This window comes from Martes martes, assembly GCF_963455335.1.
Source record: "Martes martes genome assembly, chromosome: 1".
Classification (NCBI taxonomy): Eukaryota; Metazoa; Chordata; class Mammalia; order Carnivora; family Mustelidae; genus Martes; species Martes martes.
The window spans coordinates 146621357-146642740 of NC_137888.1; positions in this window are offsets into that span (position 1 = coordinate 146621357).

Below are 21384 nucleotides of genomic sequence, written 5' to 3' on the forward strand. Positions count from 1 at the left end.
CGGCACCTCGAAATTAAGTTCCTACTGAAAATGGGGGATTGATGCTTTATTTTTACAATGGCATATTCTAATTTTTATTATTAAAAAAATTCAAAGATACACAAAAGTTGAAAGAATAGTACTGTGAGCACTCCTCTACTCACCACTCAGAGTGAAAAACTGTCAAAACTTACTGTATTTGCTTTATCTCTGTGTGTATATATTTGATTTTTTATTTTTATTGAAAGTAAATTGCAGACATCATGATATTTCACTCATTATTTCAACAAGCATTTCCTTGGAATAAGCATATTTGCTCCATAAATGCAAAGTCCTTAAAACCCCAAAGAAAATTAACATTGATCTCCAAAATTGTATTCGTAATATAATATATATAGCCCAACCTTACACTCAAATTTAAATTTCCCTCATTGTCCCCCAAATAACTTTTATATCATTTTTTCAAACAAAACAAAACAAGAATCCAATCAAATGTCATGCATTACTTTGACTGTGTCTGTTTACTCTATTTTAGTCTAGATAATCCTCTTTTTTTTCTCCAATGGCATTGGTTTTTTTTAAGAGGCTAGGCCAGTTGTCTCGTATAATGTCTCAAATTCTGGATTAATGTCACTGGCTTCTTTATGGGCCACGTGATTTCCACTTCCATGGATTTCTTTCAGATCCAGATTACTTCCAAATGCTTGGTTGGGTCCAACTTAAATAATATCTGTGGCATCCATGAGTAATCACCATACTGTGTATTTTCAGGAGAAAAGGTTGTCACACTGTAAGGGGTGCTGCATTTAGGTTAGCGATGCCTCTTTAGGTTAGTGGTTGACTGTGTAGGTTAGCGATGATCAGGTTTTGCCATTATTAAAGCATGTTTCCCCTTTGTGATTAGTAGGTAACCTTGGGGGTGATCTGTTGGCACAGTGGGAATGTATGTTCTCCAACAGCCTTTCACTGGTTGGGCGGGGCAGCCAAGAATAATGGTCAGGCCATATGACAAGGAAAGGAGATGTTGTAGGGAGGCATCTATAGGCCAAGGACATCGAGGGCTGCCAGCCCCCACCAGCAACTGCAAGAAGCAAGGGAGGATTGATGCTCTCTACGGGTTTCAGAGGAAGCAACGGCCCGGCTGACACCTTCATATCCAACTTTTGGCCTCCAGAGCTCTGGGAAACAGGGTCATCTAGAAGAAAGAACTGCTGCATTGGGAGTCAAAGACCTGGAGTCTAACATTCTTACCAGCAGCTCATCTTGGAGTCTCTGTCTCCCGCTCTATGAAATGGAGTCTATACTTGTCACACCTCCTTCAGAGAAGGGGATAGGGTAACTACCTCCCTGTGTGTCACAAAGGAACATTGTTTTCTCAGGAAGTACGTAAACCAATAAAGGCTACATATGAATCAGTAATTATATAGGCGGTTGCAATATGATGCTTTGCTCTTCTCTATTTATTAGCTGACTTTTTTTTTTCTGTAAGGAAGAGCTTTCTCTCATCAACTAGGGATGAACTTAAGTTCCCCCCATACACACATGCGTGCACAAAAGCAGGGTAAGTATGTTTCTTGTCCTTTTATCAATTTTCAGAACAAGTACTTAGTATATTGGTTCTCTCCAATGACGACAATTAAATTCCCCCCCCCTTTTAAGAATTATTAGACAGACTCACGTGTCTTTGTGTATTCAATGTTTTATAATAAATTGCAGTCATTATTCTTTTTTTTGGTGCTCTGGTGGTCTCAAGTGTGGCCAGTGGGAAGCTCTTCGGATGGACCCCCATAACCCATCCTAGTGCATACCTCATCATGACTCCCATCACTTCAGTGCTTGTAATTAATCAAGCAATGCCCTGAGAGCGAATCCCAGTCTAAACTACGGACCTTGGGCAATAACGACACATCAGTATAGATTCATCAGTTGTAATAAACCAGAGTGTGGGATGTTGATAGTGGGAGACACTGGGCATGTGTAGGAGCTTCAGGAAAGACAAGGGAACTCTCTGGACCTTCTGCTCAATTTGTCTGTGAATCTAAAACTGCTTTTAAAAAAGTATTTTTTTTAAGAAATACTTTAATTTTTTATTATGAAATGGCAAGCAATTAATAGTTATAGAGAATGAAAGAATGAACTAGGAAATATTTCACCCCTGCTTCTGTCCTTTCCTCCTTCCTCCATCTCTTTCCCAGCCCCTTCCTGGAGGTAATCACTAGGAACAGGGGACTATGCTACACGCACCCATGGTGTGTTATGTGAGTGTAAAAAAGAATGCAAAAGCTCTCTGTGTGCCAATGTGGAGTGATTGCAGGACATAGTATTAATGGGGGGAAAAATCAAGGTGCAGAATAGTGTATTCAAGATGTTTGCTTCTGCAAAAGAAAGATGGAGAAAAAAGAATGTACATTAATTACATATCCATATCTACTAGCTTAGTTTTGTTTTGCTTTTTAAGATTTTATTTATTTATTTGACAGAAAGAGACATAGGGAGAGAGGGAACACAAGCAGGGGGAATGGGAGAGAGAGAGAAGCAGGCTTCCCACTGAGTAGAGAGCCTGTTGCGGGGCTCGATCCTAGGACCCTGAGATCAGGACCTAAACCCAAAGTAGATGCTTAAAGACTGAGCCACCCAGGCGCCCTTTTACTCGCTTAGTTTTACATGAAGAAAACACTGGAAAGATAATCTGGAAACTAATAAAAATGGTTGCCTCTTGGAGGTGGGCTGGGAAAAGTGATGGAGGGATGGGAATGGAAACGAGGCTTTTCTGAATATAGCTCTTCATGTCATTTGGATTTAACTACATCAAAATTTTTGCATATTCACGAAATAAAATTAAATAAGGAAGAAAAAAGCAAATCTTAAAATTGAAAACAATTCAGGCTAGAGGATCCTAACTGCATAACAAATTAGTAACAGCAATGCCAAGAAAAATGTTTTTCAGACATGTTTGACATGGTTCTCTGGCAGCATGTCCTTTGTGAGATGTATTCCAAGAGCAGAAAGAACTGCGAGAAAATATTCGACTTCACTTCATAGTTTTATTAGGAACAGTGCTGTTTTCATTTGGGGACAATCTCAGGTATGTTGTAAGATAGAGCAAAGAAGTAAATACCGGAAACTGTTTATGTATTATGTATTACTAGAGAATAAAACAATTAATTAAACATATTCTAATATTACTAGGGACCAAACGTTTTGGGGGTAAGAGAAAAGAGATCCAAATACAAAATAAAATAGATTTAATAGGAAATCTGCTTTGTTAAGTTTGAACTGGAGTAAATATGAACTTATGATTTATGCATGTGTACATAAATATATATAAAGTCCATGAAGGTCCTGACAGAGTGACTTGTCTCGGTTTTAAAACCAAAAGACCTGTGTCCTGGGAAGTGTCTCAGGTATATATAAACTATGTCTATATTTAAATAGAATAAATAAAAATATAGACCTATCTTATACATAATATATAAAATATATCTACTTATATATGATCGTTCTCTGCATTGAAAGGGCCTGGAAACAATAGCACCCCAGTAAACAGGGAGCACCCCAAGCACCTAGATCTTCAGTTCTGAACACCGTTCCCACGCAAACGGACCAGGGCTCCTCAGGGTTAGGGCTGGGGCAGGGAACTCTGAGCAGAGTCTGAAACATCTTATTGGTCTAGAGAACAAGCAAATGCTTAGAGACTTCAGGGAACACTGTTGGCTGGGACTGAGGGAGCTCTCGGGACATTGGACTTTTGAGTTTGAAAGCTAGGACAAGTTGGTCATTCAATCAAGTCCTCTCTAGGTAGGCATTTGGATAATTTCCCTTTTTTTGCCATTATAAATAATGTGACGATAACACCCCACTTGCACGTTCGTTTTACATTTGTGGATGTGCATCTTCAAGGCGGATTCCTGGCAGCGGAATTCCTGGGTTAGAAAGTAAACGCATCTGAGCTTTTGTTAGATATTGACAGATTCTGCTTTGTGGAAGCAGAAATCGTGCTGTTTGACTTCTCGTTCTGTGCCCTGGTACTTGGACCTGACCCAGCAGGGATGGAACATCTCACACCGTAGCTAGGAGGCATGCAAATACCCTTGAGAATGACAACAAGTGACTGCGATTTATTTCCCGGGAGTATAAACGGCTGCCCTCAGCTTTTCCCTAGATAACAGTTTGACGGCAGGACAAGGGGCAGGGAGGAAAAGATGCTTTGACATCTTTGGGGGAGGACCTAAGTCCAGACTTCCCCTGCACCCTGGTTCTGCCTGGGTTTCTCATGCCCTGATACCCAACTCAGACGAGCTATCAGACTCCAGCCCTACAATTCCAAGTCCATTCTCTTTCAACTCCCAGACCCTCGTCCCTCATTGACCCAAGGCATTATGACCACGTCTGCCCTTTGGGACCCTCAGCTTATTTGGACTGTTGAATTGGCACGAGGACAGCACACGTGACCTCCCATCTCCACCCTCACCCGCTCATCCCTAACCGAGTCACCACGCTTCTCCCCTTAGCCCTGCCCACGCCTAGCACAGGACATTTCCATCCATGTACAAAGAAGCCTTCCCAGTGCAGCTGTTTTCAATTGTGTTTGTTTTCCTCCCGGCAGTTATACCATGTACATCCACATAAGCATACCCATATTTAGGAAACCCAAAGCAAATTCTGCAAGGAAATAAAGCAACTGGAATTACAGCTATTTTGCCCCAATCCACATGGAAACATCTCCTCCAGCTCCGTGAGGTCCTAGGCCTGGCTACTGTCCTGCTCAGACAGGCTGTGTCTGCATGAGCCTAGGGGCTCCGGATGGAACTCTGTCCCTTCACTCTCCCTGGGGAAAGCATGGTGTTACAGTGAATGAGCTAGACTTATCAGCGTTTACAGGAATCAATCTCAAAGCAAAAAGTTGAGTGAAAGGACATGTTGCAAAAAAAAAGGGAATAGAGTGTGATACTACCTTTTGAAGACCCAGGTAACTAAGTCTACGTTGTTCATGGAGACAGGCGCACTGAAACAGTACGCAGGGGGCAAGTCTAGGGGAGCCAGCTGGTCTCCGCTGGCTACCTCTGTGATCGGGGGGAAATATCTTGATAATGTGTTCCCCTCCAACAAAGGTGAAGTGTGCAACAAACACGGAGAGGTACACAGCGTTTAGTATGGTGGGGACACACACATGGCAGGCAGGGAGAGAAAGGATTCACGGGGAAGAAGATTTGGCTTTGCTTATAACTTACTTTTTCTTTCTCTTTTCTAAGGATATGAGAAAAAATATGTCCAGATATTAGCAAGTATGTATCTGGATGTTTGTTATGGTATTCTTTCTATTTTTTTTCATACAGTTTAAATATTCCAGAATTGAAATATTTGTGTACATACATATTTTAGAATGAAGAGAAAGTCAAAATGCAAAAGAGTGAGAATGAATTCTGGGAATGGACTTAAAACCTCTCTGATTTGTATAAAGGAGGAAGGGGAGCAGGAGGGGGAGTGGTAAGGAGTGAATCCGTTCACAAATACCTGCCTTTTGACTCTATCAGTCACAAATTCCCTGCAACCCCCATGGCCTATAAAGGGCTGATTATGCATTCGGTATTCACCCACCACTGAAAGAGTAAAGTCGAGCCCTAGGTCCCGCCATGGAAAATCTCCAAGAGGAGAAAAGTGAGCCTGGAACCGCACAGAGGGTTGCCAGCTGTCCCCTGTGATTACCTCTGGAAAGGGGTTGAGAGGGACAGAGGGAGTGGTTGGGGACTTCTGCATTTTGTGCTATATAATTATGCTTATCTGTGTTTAATGTTTTATAGTAAGAATGAATTAATGTGTTGCTTTTTAAATTAAAATAATTTTAAGTGGCAAGGATCACAGGAGAGAGGCAGGCAAAGAGCCTGGGAGGATATAAGAAAGGCCCCATGTTGTTGATGCAGGGGCCCCGAGGAATAGGTAGGATCTGGAAGACAGAACTGGGGAAGGAGAAGGAGCAGGGCAGAGGCATCCAAGTGGGAAGTGGTGGTGGCCCCAGGGAGTATGGAGCTCTCCTGGGAAGGACCTGGTACAGAGACTGGAGACAGATTAGATTGGACTTCGAATTTTCAGACTGAGGGGATTGGCTCTGTTTGCCATCTCCCCTCCCCCAAGCAATCAGACTACAACCCAGAGGGGCTAGTGGTTGCCTTGGTCCCATAGTCCTGAGATGAGCTCTGCCCAGAGGTCCCTGGGGGATGGCCCAAGGCAGAGACTTCTCTGTCATCCTGTGTCTGCTGTGGACAGCCCTGGGTGCCACGGTCCCAGTAAAGGAGGTGGGTGGGGGAAGGAAGGCGGGTGGACAAGGGCGTCCTTAGTGAGCTGTGATCAAATACTGGGCACTTGGCTTGGGATCTGGAACGAAACTAGAAAACCATTAATTTATATAATCTGCTAATGAAGCTTATTGTCTGAGTAACGGCACTTTTTTGTATAGTCATCATAAAGAGGCATAATGGGCATAGAAACAAAGGGTCTTTAATTTTTTTTCATGTCTAATCATCACTTTAAATATCCCTCCCTGCCCAGTTGCTGTAATTATAGGCTCTTGGTATAGAAGTGAAGCTGGTTTTCCAGAGGACACTGAGTTCACATCCTTGTTCTGCCAGAAAGTTGGCCCAGTCCTGTAGGAGCTCCTGAAATTAGGAATGTTTCTTTCTGTGCTCAGATTTCCTTGGATGTTTTCTGATCACACAGAGACGGACATTTCAGAACACCAAGAAACAGAGACAGGGATCCCTCTCCCTACCCAATGGAGGAGAAGTCATATTGTGATAGAAAAACATGGTGCTATGGTGGGCACCATGGGCGCTAGGCAGATGGTTCTCCTGAGAGGACTGCAGAGAAGAATGCAGGGTGCAGTCATTGTGAACCCGGAATGCTCTGGAACCCATGGTAAGAGGCCTGCTTGGGGGTGGTGATGGAGAAATAGGCAAAATGGACAATTCAGCTATCCCCACACCCACTGACAAGATCATCTCTAGGCAGTCCTGTCAGTGTTCACCCTTGGAAATCCCTGCCATTTCTGGGCACAGCGAAAGGCTGACTCAATCAGCCATCTTTGTTGAGGGCTACTGACCCAGAGCCCATTAGGCCTGTATCTGGGAAGGAGTGGGAAGAACCTGGAATTGACATGTCCTTCAGCTAGCCCTTAAGCAATGACTGATGGATGTGAATACCCCAGCACTATGGCCTCCCCATCCCAGAGCTCCTTCTTAGGACTGGCTCTAGTTTCCCACTGCAGTAGCTAGCTGAATAGCACACGCTTACTGGCTACCCTCCCTTGTCCAAACACCTTTGTCCTTCACCTTCCCGTGCTCTCTTCACCTTCCATGTAAACAACTTGCACTCAAATCCTTAATTCAAGATCTGCTTCTAGGGGAGCTCAAGCCAAGACCCACTGCGCATACCCTGCTGTGGGCAGCTCCATCCAGAAACTATCACATTTGACCATTTGATTGAGCCCAGCTCCTCTGAGTCCTTGCTGCCCATGTGGCCTTCTGAACTTGGCTTCAGGTTTTCCACGGTGTTTGGCATCCTTGGAGGTGCCTCAGGAACCTTGACGGACAGGGAGTAGGTAATTCTGGGGTCCCCTCACTCTGAGCCACCTGTTACACCTAAGGATTTCATCTGCAAAAAGACTCCTGCTACTGCCACTAAAGGAAGAAAGGGGACAATCACTGAGCAAGCCCAGTGCTCACCCCAACATGAACTAAAGGCTCTAGGATTTCGAGTTTATAAGCCTGTACCTTGGCCAGCCCATTGGGTATGGGGTGTCACCATGAGCGAGGTCTGTTTGCCTTGCCCCAGGCCTGCCACCCTGGAATCACATAGCTGTCCTCACTTCCTGCTGCCTGGGTGAAGAATATGATCCATTGTCATTGACGCCCTCTGAAGAAATCTAGAACATGTCTCCTTTCCTGTATCTTTAGCCCACACTTCCATGTCTTCCCTCATACAAACTCCTTCCAATCCAGTGAAATGGACCATTCACTCTTCCTGATTTTCAGGGACAATTTCTTTTTTCTTTTTCTTTTTTTAAAATTATTATTATTTTTTTTTTACAGAGAGGGAGAGCGAGAGTGAGCACAAGCAGAGGGAGCAGCAGGCAGAGGGAGAGGGAAAAGTAGACTTCCTGCTGAACGGGGAGCCTGATGTGAGGCTCGATCCCAGGACCATGAGATCATGACCTGAGCTGAAAGCAAATTCTTAACCAACTGAACCACCCAGGAGCCCTGAGGGACCCTTTCTTACCTGGTGTCTGTGTTAGGCAAAAATCATGGCCCCCAAAGATGCCCACTCTTCAGTTCTGGGAACCTATGACTATGGGACCCATATACAGCGAAAGAGATTCTACAGGTGTGATTGCACTAAGGATGCTGAGCTGGGGAGATTATCCTGGATTATTCAGATGGGCCCCTGTCATCCCAAGAGTCCTTAAAAATGCAAGAACAGAGAAGAGAGAAAGGGCAGGGAAGTCAGAGATGTGGTGGCAGAAGCAGAGCTCAGAATAATGCCATTTCTGGCTTTGCAGGTGGAGTGACCATGAGCCACGGAATGCACATAGTCTCTAGAAGATAGAAAAGGCAAGAAACTGGATTCTAGAGCTTCCATAAAGGAATGCAGCCCTTCTGATCCCTGGATTTAAGCCCCATGAGATCCATTTCAGACCTCTGATGGCTGGAACTGTAAGATAGGAAGTTTGTGTTGTTTTAAACTACTAAGTTTACAGCAGCAGTAAGAGACTAATACACAGGGTGCCTGGATGGCTCAGTTGTTAAGCATCTGCCTTCGGCTCAGTTCATGATCCCAGGGTCCTGGGATTGAGCCCCACATCAGGCTCCCAGCTCAGCAGGAAGTCTGTTTCTCCCTCTCCCTCTCCCCTGGCTTGTATTCTCTCCCTTGCTATCTCTCTGTCAAATAAATAAATAAATAAAATCTTTTTAAAAAGACAGAAAGAAAGAAACTAGTACACAGTATCTTTGCTCTATGCTGTTTCCCTCTAGCACAAACGCCCACCCATCTTCCACCCCATCCCGCCCCCACCAAGCTCTCTACTTTCTGGGTGTCATGGAACTTCCCTTGTTCCTGCCTCTGCCCCCAGTGGTCAACCACCCCACAGGAATCTCAACACAATCCCCAACTCCTTCCCCCTCAGGTCCCAGGGCTGCTTTTCTGGCTTTCAAACACTGTAGTCAACAGAAACAGTTTTTCTCTCGAGCACAACTGGTGCAGACTGACATTTTGAAGAATTTTACTAAAAAAAGTAGGGGGGAGGACAGAGGGTGAGCTCTCAAAGCACAAACATGAGAAAGATTAGTGACATAGTCAAGTGCAACAACCCAGTAGAAGCAGCAAAAAGCTGCATTAGGATCCTGGGGTCTTCTTCTTGGAGCAATCTAAGGTATTATCCTGGCTTCCTGCCCTCTTCCTCCCTGCCTAGATCTGTCCATGGCTTCTGGATGATATCTCAGCCTTCTTGGAACTCCCAGAGGCCCTCTGAAGACGTTTCCTTTTCCTACAAAAGTGTGACCTTCCAGCCACTGGCTCCATCACTTCCAGTCTGAGGGTCTCAACCAGGCAGCAGGCTTAGGAAGGGCCGATGCTCACAGTGAGAGTGGGCACTATATAATTTACAATCCAAACTGGGACACTTTGGGGAGCAAAAGGAGTCAGTAGTAATTGTGTAAACCTGGCTGTTGTGGGCAAATCAGGCCATGTGGTCACCCTAGTGATGGGCTGTCTGACTCCCTGGTTTGGGTTGTCAGAGGACCCAACTGGGGGACTCAAGGCTATCAACCTCTTCCCTTTCTGCCCACCTACTAGAGCGGATGGAGAGCACAAACCTTACCTCACAGGAACCACTCAGACGTAGGAGACTGACAGCCAGACTATAACAACACTAACCATCTTCAGCGGAGGATTAACCAGTGTTCTGGGGGGGAAAATGTGCTCTGTGCTCAGATAGAGCTGGAAAAGCTGGTCTGCTTAAAAGTGAGGAAGTTTTGGTCTATAAGTCAGGACTTCTCAGAACTTTTCATCTCCAGTGTGGGTCATGAAGCTCTAAGGAGAAAATACAGTATGCTATGTTTCCCTCAGAACACCATGGCTACCTTCCAGAAATCCCATATGGCATATTGCGGGATAGTCTGAGGTGGATCTAAAGTATTGGGGTGGCTCATAGTCTCTGACTTGGGAAATCCCAGCTTCCCTTCTCTTGGGAAGTCTCCAGAGATGGGTGGGCTATCCCTGAAGAGTCCTCAGGATCCTGCAAGCCATCCAGCCATCCTTCTCCAGATGTAGTAGGAGAGCATGCAGGGAGTGCATTCTGAGGCACACGAGCACACACTTGTACCAGCTAAACTCCACACAGAGTCAGGCAGGTGTCCTCGCCTCCCAGCTGATGGCTGCTTTAGCAGTCGCTTCATCTTTTGCTAAGAAATCCAGGCGACTGACTACAGAATGTGAGGTGATAACCCAGGGAGGGGTTCCTACCTTCAATCTCACCCCTGGAGCCCAGGCCCTGAAGATAAGCCTGCCTCTTGTCACAGATTCGTTTTTACTGTCTTTCAAGCCCCAGACGACAGGTGCATGTAGGTGATGCTTGAGCTGAGCATTGATTTTTGCGTTGGAGGAGCCAGAGTCCCTGAAGTCTGCATATCCACAGTCTTCATCCATCATTCAGACATGAGCCTGGAGACTCAAAGCTGAGCTCATTCATGTGATGGCCCACGTGAGCTGATCACCCACACAGGAAAAATGAAAAACAGTTTCCCCTGCACGATTCAGCATTTATCATTACTCTGTTCCAGCCAGCATCCTAGGCTTTTATTCCTTTGCAACTTGGTACCTTAGAAATGAATCAAACCCAACTCCTATCAACCAGGAACAGCATACACGCAAGGATTCAGAGGATGGATGTGTGGTGTGGTGGGGAGAGCACGGCCAGGAAATTGGAAAATCCAGGACTGTTCCAGTTTTCTGTCTCTTAACAGCTTTGGATCTCAGCATGTTTTCTATAAAAAATATAAATATAAATATAAATATAATATAAAGATATTATTATAGAATATATAATATAAATATAATAAATATAAATATAAAATATTTGAATGATAATTATAATAATCATGTGTCTGGTCTAACATTTGTGTCAAATGCAGCTGCATCAGAGTTCACCCACCAAAACTAAGGTAAGCACAGAATGTAATTTTCTTTGTGTGTATGTATGCATATGTGTGTGCTCTATCTGTATAAATAGACATATATCATCCCAATTTGCTTTAGAGTAATTTATTTCTGGGGGCAAAATATTTTTACATTTCCCAGTTAAAGGTAATTTTATCTCTTCTAATTTGATTGTCTCTTTTGTGTAAATATTCAGTTAATTCTAAGTTGAAGCTTCCTGTCTGGGATTATGATGTTCACCCCCAAAGGAATCTCCTTACCCCTTTTCCTTTCCAAGGGAAGTGCACATCAAAACTACATGAGAGAGATGCCACTTCACACCCGCAAGGGTGGCTCTAATCAAAATCAAAGATGGTAACAAGTGTGGGTGAGGATGTGGAGAGACTGGAACTCTCCTCCACTGCTGATGAGAACGCAGAACAGGGCAGCCACTTTGGAAAGCAGTCAGCGGTTCCTTGGAAGGTTACACACAGAACTGTCATATGACCCAGAAGTTCCACTCCTAGGTATACATCCAAGGGAAATGAAAGCATACATCCACACAAAAACCTGTATGCATTGTTTATAGCAGCATTATTCCTAAGAGCCAAAAAGCAGAAACAGTTCAAATGCTCATCAGCTAATGAGCTGAGTGGATAGGTAATAATAGGTAAATAAAATGTCCACCCACACAATGAAATATTGTTAGTGAGGAAAATATTGATATATGCTACAATATGGATGGACCTCAAAAGCCTTATGCTGAGTAAAAGAGTTGCAAGGGGCCATGGTATTGTATGATTCATCTACAGGAAATATCTAGAAACAGAAAGTAGACTGGTGGTTGCCTAGAGCTGGGGTGGGAGTTGGGAGAAGGGGCACAGGTTTTTGTTTTAGAATGATGAAATGTTCCTGGCTCATTGTGATGATGTTTGTATAACTCTGTGGATTCATTAAAAACCTTTGGCTTGGCATTACCCTGATCCCCAAACCAGGCAAAGGCCCCACCAAAAAGGAGAATTTCAGACCAATATCCCTGGTGAATATGAATGCTAAGATTCTCAACAAGATCCTAGCAAATAGGATCCAACAGCACATTAAAAAGATTATCCACCAAGACCAGGTGGGATTCATCCCTGGGTTTCAAGGATGGTGCAACATTCACAAATCAATCAATGTGATAGAACAAATCAATAAGAGAAGAGAGAAGAACCACATGGTCCTCTCAATTGATGCAGAAAAAGCATTTGACAAAATCCAGCATCTGTTCCTGATTAAAACGCTTCAAAGTATAGGGATAGAGGGAACATTCCTTAACTTCATAAAATCTATTTATGAAAAGCCCACAGCAAATATCATCCTCAATGGGAAAAAGCTCACAGCCTTCCCGTTGAGATCAGGAACACGACAAGGATGCCCACTCTCACCACTCTTGTTCAACATAGTATTAGAAGTCCTAGCAACAGCAATCAGACAACAAAGAGAAATAAAAGGTATTCAAATTGGCAATGGAGAAGTCAAACTCTCTCTCTTTACAGATGACATGACATTTTATGTGGAAAACCCAAAAGACTCCACCCCCAAACTACTAGAACTCATACAGCAATTCAGTAATGTGGTAGGATACAAAGTCAATGTGCAGAAATCAGTGGCTTTCTTATACACTAACAATGAAAATACAGAAAGGGAAATTAGAGAATCAATTCCATTTACTATAGCACCAAGAACTATAAGATACCTGGGAATAAACCTAACCAAAGAGGTAAAGGATCTGTACTCAAGGAACTATAGAACACTCATGAAAGGAATAGAAGAAGACACAAAAAGACAGAAGACCATTCCATGCTCATAGATCAGAAGAATAAATATTGTTAAAATGTCTATACTGCCTAGAGCAATCTATGCTTTCAATGACATTCTGATCAAAATTCCACCTGCATTTTTCAAAGAGCCGGAGCAAACAATCCTAAAATTTGTATGGAACCAGAAGAGACCCCGAATTGCTAAGGAAATGTTGAAAAAGAAAAACAAAACTGGCAGCCTCACATTGCCTGGTTTAAGCTTTACTACAAAGCTGTGATCACCAAGACAGCATGGTACTGGCATAAAAACAGACACATAGACCAGTGGAACAGAGTAGAGAGCCCAGATATGGACCCTCAATTCTATGATTAAATAATCTTTGACAAAGCAAGGAAAAAATACACAGTGGAAAAAAGACAGTCTCTTCAATAAATGGTACTGGGAAAATGGGACAGCTATATGTAGAAGAATGAAACTCAACCATTCTCTTACACCATACACAAAGATAAACTCGAAATGGATAAAAGACCTCAATGTGAGGCAGGAATCCATCAGAATAATAGAGGAGAACATAGGCAGTAACCTCTTCGATATCAGCCACAGCAACTTCTTTCAAGATATGTCTCCAAAGGCAAAGGAAACAAAAGCAAAAATGAATTTTTGGGACTGCACCAAGATCAAAATCTTCTGCACAGCAAAAGAAATGGTCAACAAAACAAAGAGGCAACCCATGGAATGGGAGAAGATATTTACAAATGACAGTACAGACAAAAGGTTGATATCCAGGATCTATAAAGAACTCCTCAAACTCCACACACACAAAACAGATAATCACGTCAAAAAATGGGCAGAAGACATGAACAGACACTTCTCCAATGAAGACATACAAATGGCTATCAGACACATGAAAAAAATGTTCATCATCACTAGCCATCAGGGAAATTCAAATCAAAACCACATTGAGATACCACCTTACACCAGTTAGAATGGCCAAAATTAACAAGACAGTAAACAACGTGTGTTGGAGAGGATGTGGAGAAAGGGGAGCCCTCTTACACTGTTGGTGGGCATGCAAGTTGGTGCAGCCACTTTGGAAAACAGTGTGGAGATTCCTTAAGAAATTAAAAACAGAGCTTCCCTAAGACCCTACAATTGCACTACTGGGTATTTACCCCAAAGATACAGATGTAGTGAAAAGAAGGGCCATCTGTACCCCAATGTTTATAGCAGCAATGGCCACGGTCGCCAAACTGTGGAAAGAACCAAGATGCCCTTCAACGGATGAATGGATAAGGAAGATGTGGTCCATATACACTATGGAGTATTATGCCTCCATCAGAAAGGACGAACACCCAACTTTTGTAGCAACATGAATGGGACTGGAAGAGATTATGCCGAGTGAAATAAGTCAAGCAGAGAGAGTCAAGTATCCTATGGTTTCACTTATTTGTGGAGCATAACAAATAACATGGAGGACATAGGGAGATGGAGAGGAGAAGGGAGTTGAGGGAAATTGGAAGGGGGGGTGAACCATGAGAGACTATGGACTCTGAAAAACAACCTGAGGGTTTTGAAGGGGCGGGGGGGGGTGGGAGGTTGGGGGAGCCAGGTGGTGGGTATTAAGGAGGGCACATATTGCATGGAGCACTGGGTGTGGTGCAAAAAGAATGAATTCTGTTACGCTGAAAAGAAATTAAAAAAAATAAAAAATAAAAATAATTAAAAATTAAAAAAATAATAATGAAAACTCAATTTAAAAATCTAGATAGCAATAAATAAGTCAGGATCACATGAAATTAATGACTTTTCCCCTCTGAAGTCATTGTGATTGTAAATCTATGATGTAGGAGAGAGAGAGAGAAAGAGAAAGAGATCTTTAGCTCACCAAAAGACACACTTAAATACTCTAAGCAATTTCTCAGTTGATTTTGAAGAGAAAGAAAAATAAGTACTAAAACTCTCAAGTATTAGATTTAGATCTTTGGAGATGGTTATTTTGTTTTATCTTCTGTAATTAAACCTCTTTACTCATTTTCTGGGATTTTTTTTAAAAGCAGGTATAAAGTGGTTTAAGAAAACCTAATTGTATTGAATAATTTTGGAATGATGTGATCTTGTTATTAAATGTTTAAAAACATTTGTTTAAAAAATCATTTGTTTAAAAAAAAAAAACCTTTGTCTTACATAAATGGGTGAACTTTAAGTGGAGGAACTGTTTAATATGTGAATTATATCTCAAGAAAGTGCCTACTAACCCCCACCCCCCATAAAAGGAGTTGCTCTCTTTCCTCTGATGTTAAGCTGGTAGAATGAAAACTTGAAATTTCTGGCGGCCAGATTTGCCTATCTCTGAAGGAGGCGAACACAAAAGAAAGCAGAGATAAGAAAGGTAAAAAAAAGTTTCCTATAGATGTTGTTTGAGCACCTGAATCAGCCACGCCTGAAGCCAGGTACTCCCTGGACTTTTTGGTTGTATAACCATTTAAATCATTTGTTTTATTTAATACATTTTGAGTTTCCCCCACTTACAAATGAAAATATGTGATGCATAGGGCAAGATGGGCAACCTGGTTTTGTAAGGTTCACCTTTGTTTTGAATCCAACTCTACTTTGGAAAGTGACTTCCAGAATCTTCTCAGCTACATAAACCCCAGTGTGGGAAAGAGGTGCCCAACTCTGCACGCAGATGTGCTGTGTCCCGAGAAAAATCTATATAGAGCCCCCTCCTCACCCAGGGTCGAGCAGGACTGGAAGCTCAGCATCTCAGAGACTTGGAGTCACAGGTCACTCTGGAACATGAGGCTGGCTTGGCAGCAGGAACAGCAATTCCAATTTCCACCACCTCTTGTTTGAATACACATTAGACCCTCAGACACAATGTGTAGAGTAAGTGACCTCATTAAAACCACAAAACAGGATCTAGGAATAAAAAGTTACACAAAACCCAGTTTGTTTCTGAAAAAGCCATGTGAAATTTATTCAAGTTATTCAGTTTGCTAAAAGCAAGACCACATATGTAAATGTTTAAGCTGGAAGACATCTAAGACATTATTTGGCTCAGGGGTTCCTATTTTTACAAACTGAGTTAATGAAAAAAGGAAATAAAAAAATACGTTCTTTCCTGTTCATTTGAAATCATAGTATTAAGTTCTTATTTCACTCTACATAAGCCTAGGATGGCGTGAGGATCCAGGTCCACAGGGTTGGCTGTCACAGATGCCATGGAGTGGCCATGCAATGACTATGGAACAATCCCATCTTCTTTTTCAAGCAAAACACCATCATTTTAAAAAATATTTCTAAATTTTTTAAATAAACATATAATGTATTATTAGCCCCAGGGGTACAGGTCTGTGAATCACCAGGTTTACACACTTCAGAGCACTCACCATAGCACATACCCTCCCCAATGTCCATAACCCCACCATCCTCTCCCTCCCCCCTCCCCCCAGTAACCCTCAGTTTGTTTTGTGAGATTAAGAGTCTCTTATGGTTTGCCTCCCTCCCTTCCTACCCCCCAAACCCCCCACGTTGCATCTCCACTTTCTCATATCAGGGAGATCATATGATAGTTGTCTTTCTCCAATTGACTTATTTCACTAAGCATAATACCCTCTAGTTCCATCCACGTTGTCACAAATGGCAAGATTTCATTTCTTTTGATGGCTGCATAGTATTCCATTGTATATATATACCACCTCTTCTTTATCCATTCATCTGTTGATGGACATCTAGGTTCTTTCCATAGTTTGGCAATTGTGGACATTGCTGCTATAAACATTCAGGTGCACGTGCCCCTTCAGATGACTACGTTTGTATCTTTAGGGTAAATACCCAGTAGTGCAATTGCTGGGTCATAGGGTAGCTCTATTTTCAACTTTTTGAGGAACCTCCATGCCAAACACCATCATCTTATTACAATTCACATTAGACCAGATTTAAAGTCTCATTTTAAAACTGAATTATGCAATTTCGCTTTGTCAAGAGTGAGGATCTGAGGTAGATGTTGGGCTGCAGGGTCAGGCTCAAGATGAAGGCAGAAACAGAGAAAAAAGGAAAGCTCAGGCGGCAAGAAGAGGAGTCCAAGGTCAGTCAAGGGTGGACGAAGAGGAAGGAACAAAGTCAATCTGGTCTCACATTCAGGGCTCCAGCAAAAGCAGAAACAAAGGATCTTGGATAGGAAACTAGGAAACAAAAAGTTAGAGACCTAGACAGAGGTCTGGGTCCACAGAGACCAGGAAGAGGACAGGGGCCTTGGAACCAGGTAGAGCTCAAGGACAGAAGGAAGGACTCTCCCTTGGGTTGAGAGCCACTTGTCACAGGCAGGTGGTCCTGGGTGGCTGGGGAGTAAGGGCCAGTTCAGCCTGTACCCCAGTGTGGCTCTCCTAAGGGCTCTCCTCCCACCTTGACCTGGACCCCTTGTCCCCCAATACCTGCTGTGACTTTGGCCCTGGACCCTGCATTCAGAAGGTGGCATTAGATTTCCGTAACAGCCACCTTGCCTGACAGAGCTCTGCCCTCCACTGTAACTTGCCCCACAGCCTGGAGCCCAAACCCTGAGTTCTAATCAGGAGCCCGCCTAGCCCATTGCAGCTCAAGGGGACATACTCAGTCCGTGACCTGAGCTGCTCCTTTAGCCCCCAGACTGCCTACGAGTGTTAGTCATCTGATTTGTGCAAATGTCTTAGCTCTCCACCGGAGTAGAAAGTCCCTGAAAGCACATTTCTCAGCCCTTATGCAATGCCAGATCCACATGTCCTTGATGCCCCATAAATGTTTCAATTGAGTGAATGAGGCCACTGGGTAAAGCTTTCTTTTCAACTGGCTTCCCAGCCTGATTGCGGGAGACTCTTGTTAACAAGCTGTTCTAAATAACGTCAGTTCTGTGTTTCAGTATGTGGGCTTGCCTGTGGGGCTTTTGGTAAAAACGAAACCCAAGGGTGTCTTTTAAGTAAAGGACCCAATGTTTACAGTCCACAGTGAAAATAAAATAATTAATACCCTGGAGGGATCTTGAAGTCAGAGCTGGAATTTCAAATCTGTTAGAATTATTTTTCACCAAGCTTGAGAGCTATGAAAGCAACTCAGAAAGTCCCTTAAATATAATAAACAACCTCAACTAAGGGAATAGAGGGCTGTCCCTGGACCAGAGTCACACAGGGAGGGATGTAGAGGATGCTATCCCTTGTCCGGGTGGAGAGGGTTTTCCTTAGCAACAAGGGGAGGGGGGTGGCTTCTGGGCTGGGAAGGGACAGAGAAAGGAGATGGAGATGCAATGCCAGTTAGTAAAATAAACATAAATAACATTTAATGATATTAGATCATTATTGAGCATTTTAAGGTGAGATAATGGTATCATGGTTATACTTCTAATAAAAGAATCCTTATATATTAGAAGCATACACTGAGGGCGCCTGGGTGGCTCAGTGGGTTAAAGCCTCTGCCTTTGGCTCAGGTCATGATCCCAGGGTCCTGGGATCAAGCCCCGCATCGGGCTCTCCGTTCCGTGGAGAGCCTGCTTCCTCCTCTCCCTCTGCCTGCCTCTCTGCCTACTTGTGATCTCTGTCTGTCAAATAAATAAATAAAATCTTAAAAAAAAAAAGAGAAACATATACTGACTCATTTACAATGAAGCGATAATAGTGGAATTTACTTAGAAACAAAGGATGGATGCAGGTAAGGGGTAAACAAGAATCTGTTATACTATTTTCTCTACTTCTGTATGTGTTAAAAAAATCTCCATAATAAAAAGTGAAAATGAACAATAAAAATAATCATAAACAATCCCCACTTGCTGCCTCCTATTGGTTACTGTTGAGACTTCAGAATTTCTCCATGAGCTTACCGGGGTGGTGGGGCAGAGGAAGAGGGCAGCAGTTTGGCTGGCCCGGAGCGAGGTCCAGCTAAGAAACTTGAGTGAGGTCTGTCTGTACAACAAGGGCACCCTTGACTTAGTGCTTAATTTGGGAATGGCTAGGGCTATTATGGGAGGGGGGTGGTAAAGTTTCCCAAAGACAGTCTAATCCTGAGGACTTGGTCTCCTCCCGTGCTCTAGGCTGCTCTTGCTCTGGATGGCCAAGCACCGAACTCAGCATTTACAGTATTTGTTGACTGATAAATTGATTGATAAACTGATCAAATGGTGTCTGCTGTAGAACCATGTTACTGGAAGGATTACTTGGAGCATACACCTAGGCTACGTCTAGGTATACTAGATAAATGGTCATCCCCTCTCTCTGACCTCACATGTTATAGATCCCATGTGGATATTAAAACCGAATAGAGCAATGCCTGGAGACAGAATCTTTCTCATTTTCATTTACCTTCTTTACTCTTTTCAGGTTCTGGACTTAGTACTTCTTTGGCTGTTAAATTTTAAAAGAGTGGTTTTGGGGAAAATGTACTAAGATGTTGCTTAAACCCTACAATCATGTATTCCCTCCTTTATATCTATATAGATATATATATAGAGAGAGGAAAATATATATATAACAGGGAAAAACACACACACACTCACAAACACACAGTTAAGCAGCTAACTGAGCTCAGGGTCCCGACAATGCAAGGTAAACATTATTCACTCATGATGATTATGGGAAATGGACATCCAGAGGCCCACCAGGTCATTTACTTATTCATGAGGAGACCTCTAATTTGAACTTGCATGGCTCATCTTTCTCAGTTCACTTCCCAAGACCAAAAATCTTCCCCGAGTTCTAGGTCTGTATTTCATTGGTCCACTAGGCATCTCCACCCTGGGATTTTCTTCACAAAACTCAGCTTAGAGTTTCCAGTGTTCAATTTATAATTTTCCTCCAAATGTGTTCCTACAGTACCTGACTTGGGAATTGGCCAGGCCAGAAACGCTGGTGTCACCACTCTGGCCCCATGCGCAGTTGATTCTGTCTCCGAACACCTCTGAGATCTATCTAGTCACTCTCTCCAATCTGATGATTATTGATGGTTAAAGCCCTCATCATTCCTCTCCTGAATCCTGACAACTGACTCACAGCCTGGATACTTCCAAGCAAATGGATTCAGAGTATTTCCCTGAATGACAAGCCGATAGATAATCTCAGAAATGTAGGCAAGTGGCAAGCCAGAGAGAGCTTTTGGTGCCATGATGGGGACCGGGTCTCTACCCATGCACTCTCCACCATCTTGGCAGGGTGGGTATACGGTCCTTAGTCAAGCAGGGTGTTGTCCTAGACTTCACAGATCAAAGGAGGAGCAAATAGACTGTCTTGGCCCTTGATTTCAGGTAGTATCAAATGGGTACATTAGCACCACAAAACTTATGAAGCTTTGTTACAAAGAAGGCTGGGAAATGCAGTTTTTCATTTCCCAAGACTGCAGGACAGGAAGGGTAGCTGAAGAAGGAGGCGTGTGGTGGGGTACTGAGTGAACCTGCCTATAGTATCTGCCTTTCAAGAACAGCTTCCTAAACTCTTCCAGTGAAACCTTTAGGAAAGCGCGCAAGGAGAAATAAATACAATGAAAGACAAGAAGACAAAGCCTAAAGCCACTCTTCACTACTCTAACATTTCTTTGACATCTCATGTTTTGTCTTAAAAATTAACGTTGAGATTGCTTCCTATCCATAATATGTCTGTCTGTTTGTTTATGTCAAATTGTAGGATTTTGTTTTCCTGATATTTTTGACAATATTGATGAACTGAATAAAAACAGCACTTTTGGAGTGCCTGGGTAGATCAGTTGGTTAAGCGTCCGACTCTTGGTTTCAGCTCAGGTCATGATCTCAGGCTCTGAGATCAAGTCCTGCATTGGGCTCTGCACTCAGTGGGGAATCTGCTTGTCTCCCCCAGCTTATTCTCTCTCTTTCTCTCAAATAAATAAACAAATATATTTTTTTAAAGTAGCACTTTTATGTGACAACTGCTGCTACTCCTGGGAACTGCAGTGCTCCACCTGGGGTGGGCCCCCCCAGCATAAGAAACGTGGGATGAAGTCCAATGAGGTAAGTGCCAGACACATGCAGGCCCCTGGGGATCACCCAGGCCCCAACACCATGAGCTAATGGAGCCAGGAATTCCTTAGTGTTAGTTTCCTCTTTTCTCTTCTGTAGGGTCAGGAACCAGGCAGGAGGAGCTCACATGTGGTGGGGGATGCTGGGGAAGTCACAATAGTATGGGTACTTTTGTTATCTCTACTTCTTTTCACATGCAATTTGAAAATCACACAGCTGTTTCATTACAGGTCCCTATCCATCTGCAAATAAATTGGACCTTTTTCCGAAATGGTGACTATTCCCTTTTGACATTCTCAAGCCCTTACCTGCATAACATTTAACCTTCTTGGGGCACCTGGGTGGCTCAGTGGGTTAAACCTCTGCCTTCAGCTCAGGTCATGATCTCAGGGTCCTGGGATCGAGCCCCACATCAGGCTCTCTGCTCAGCC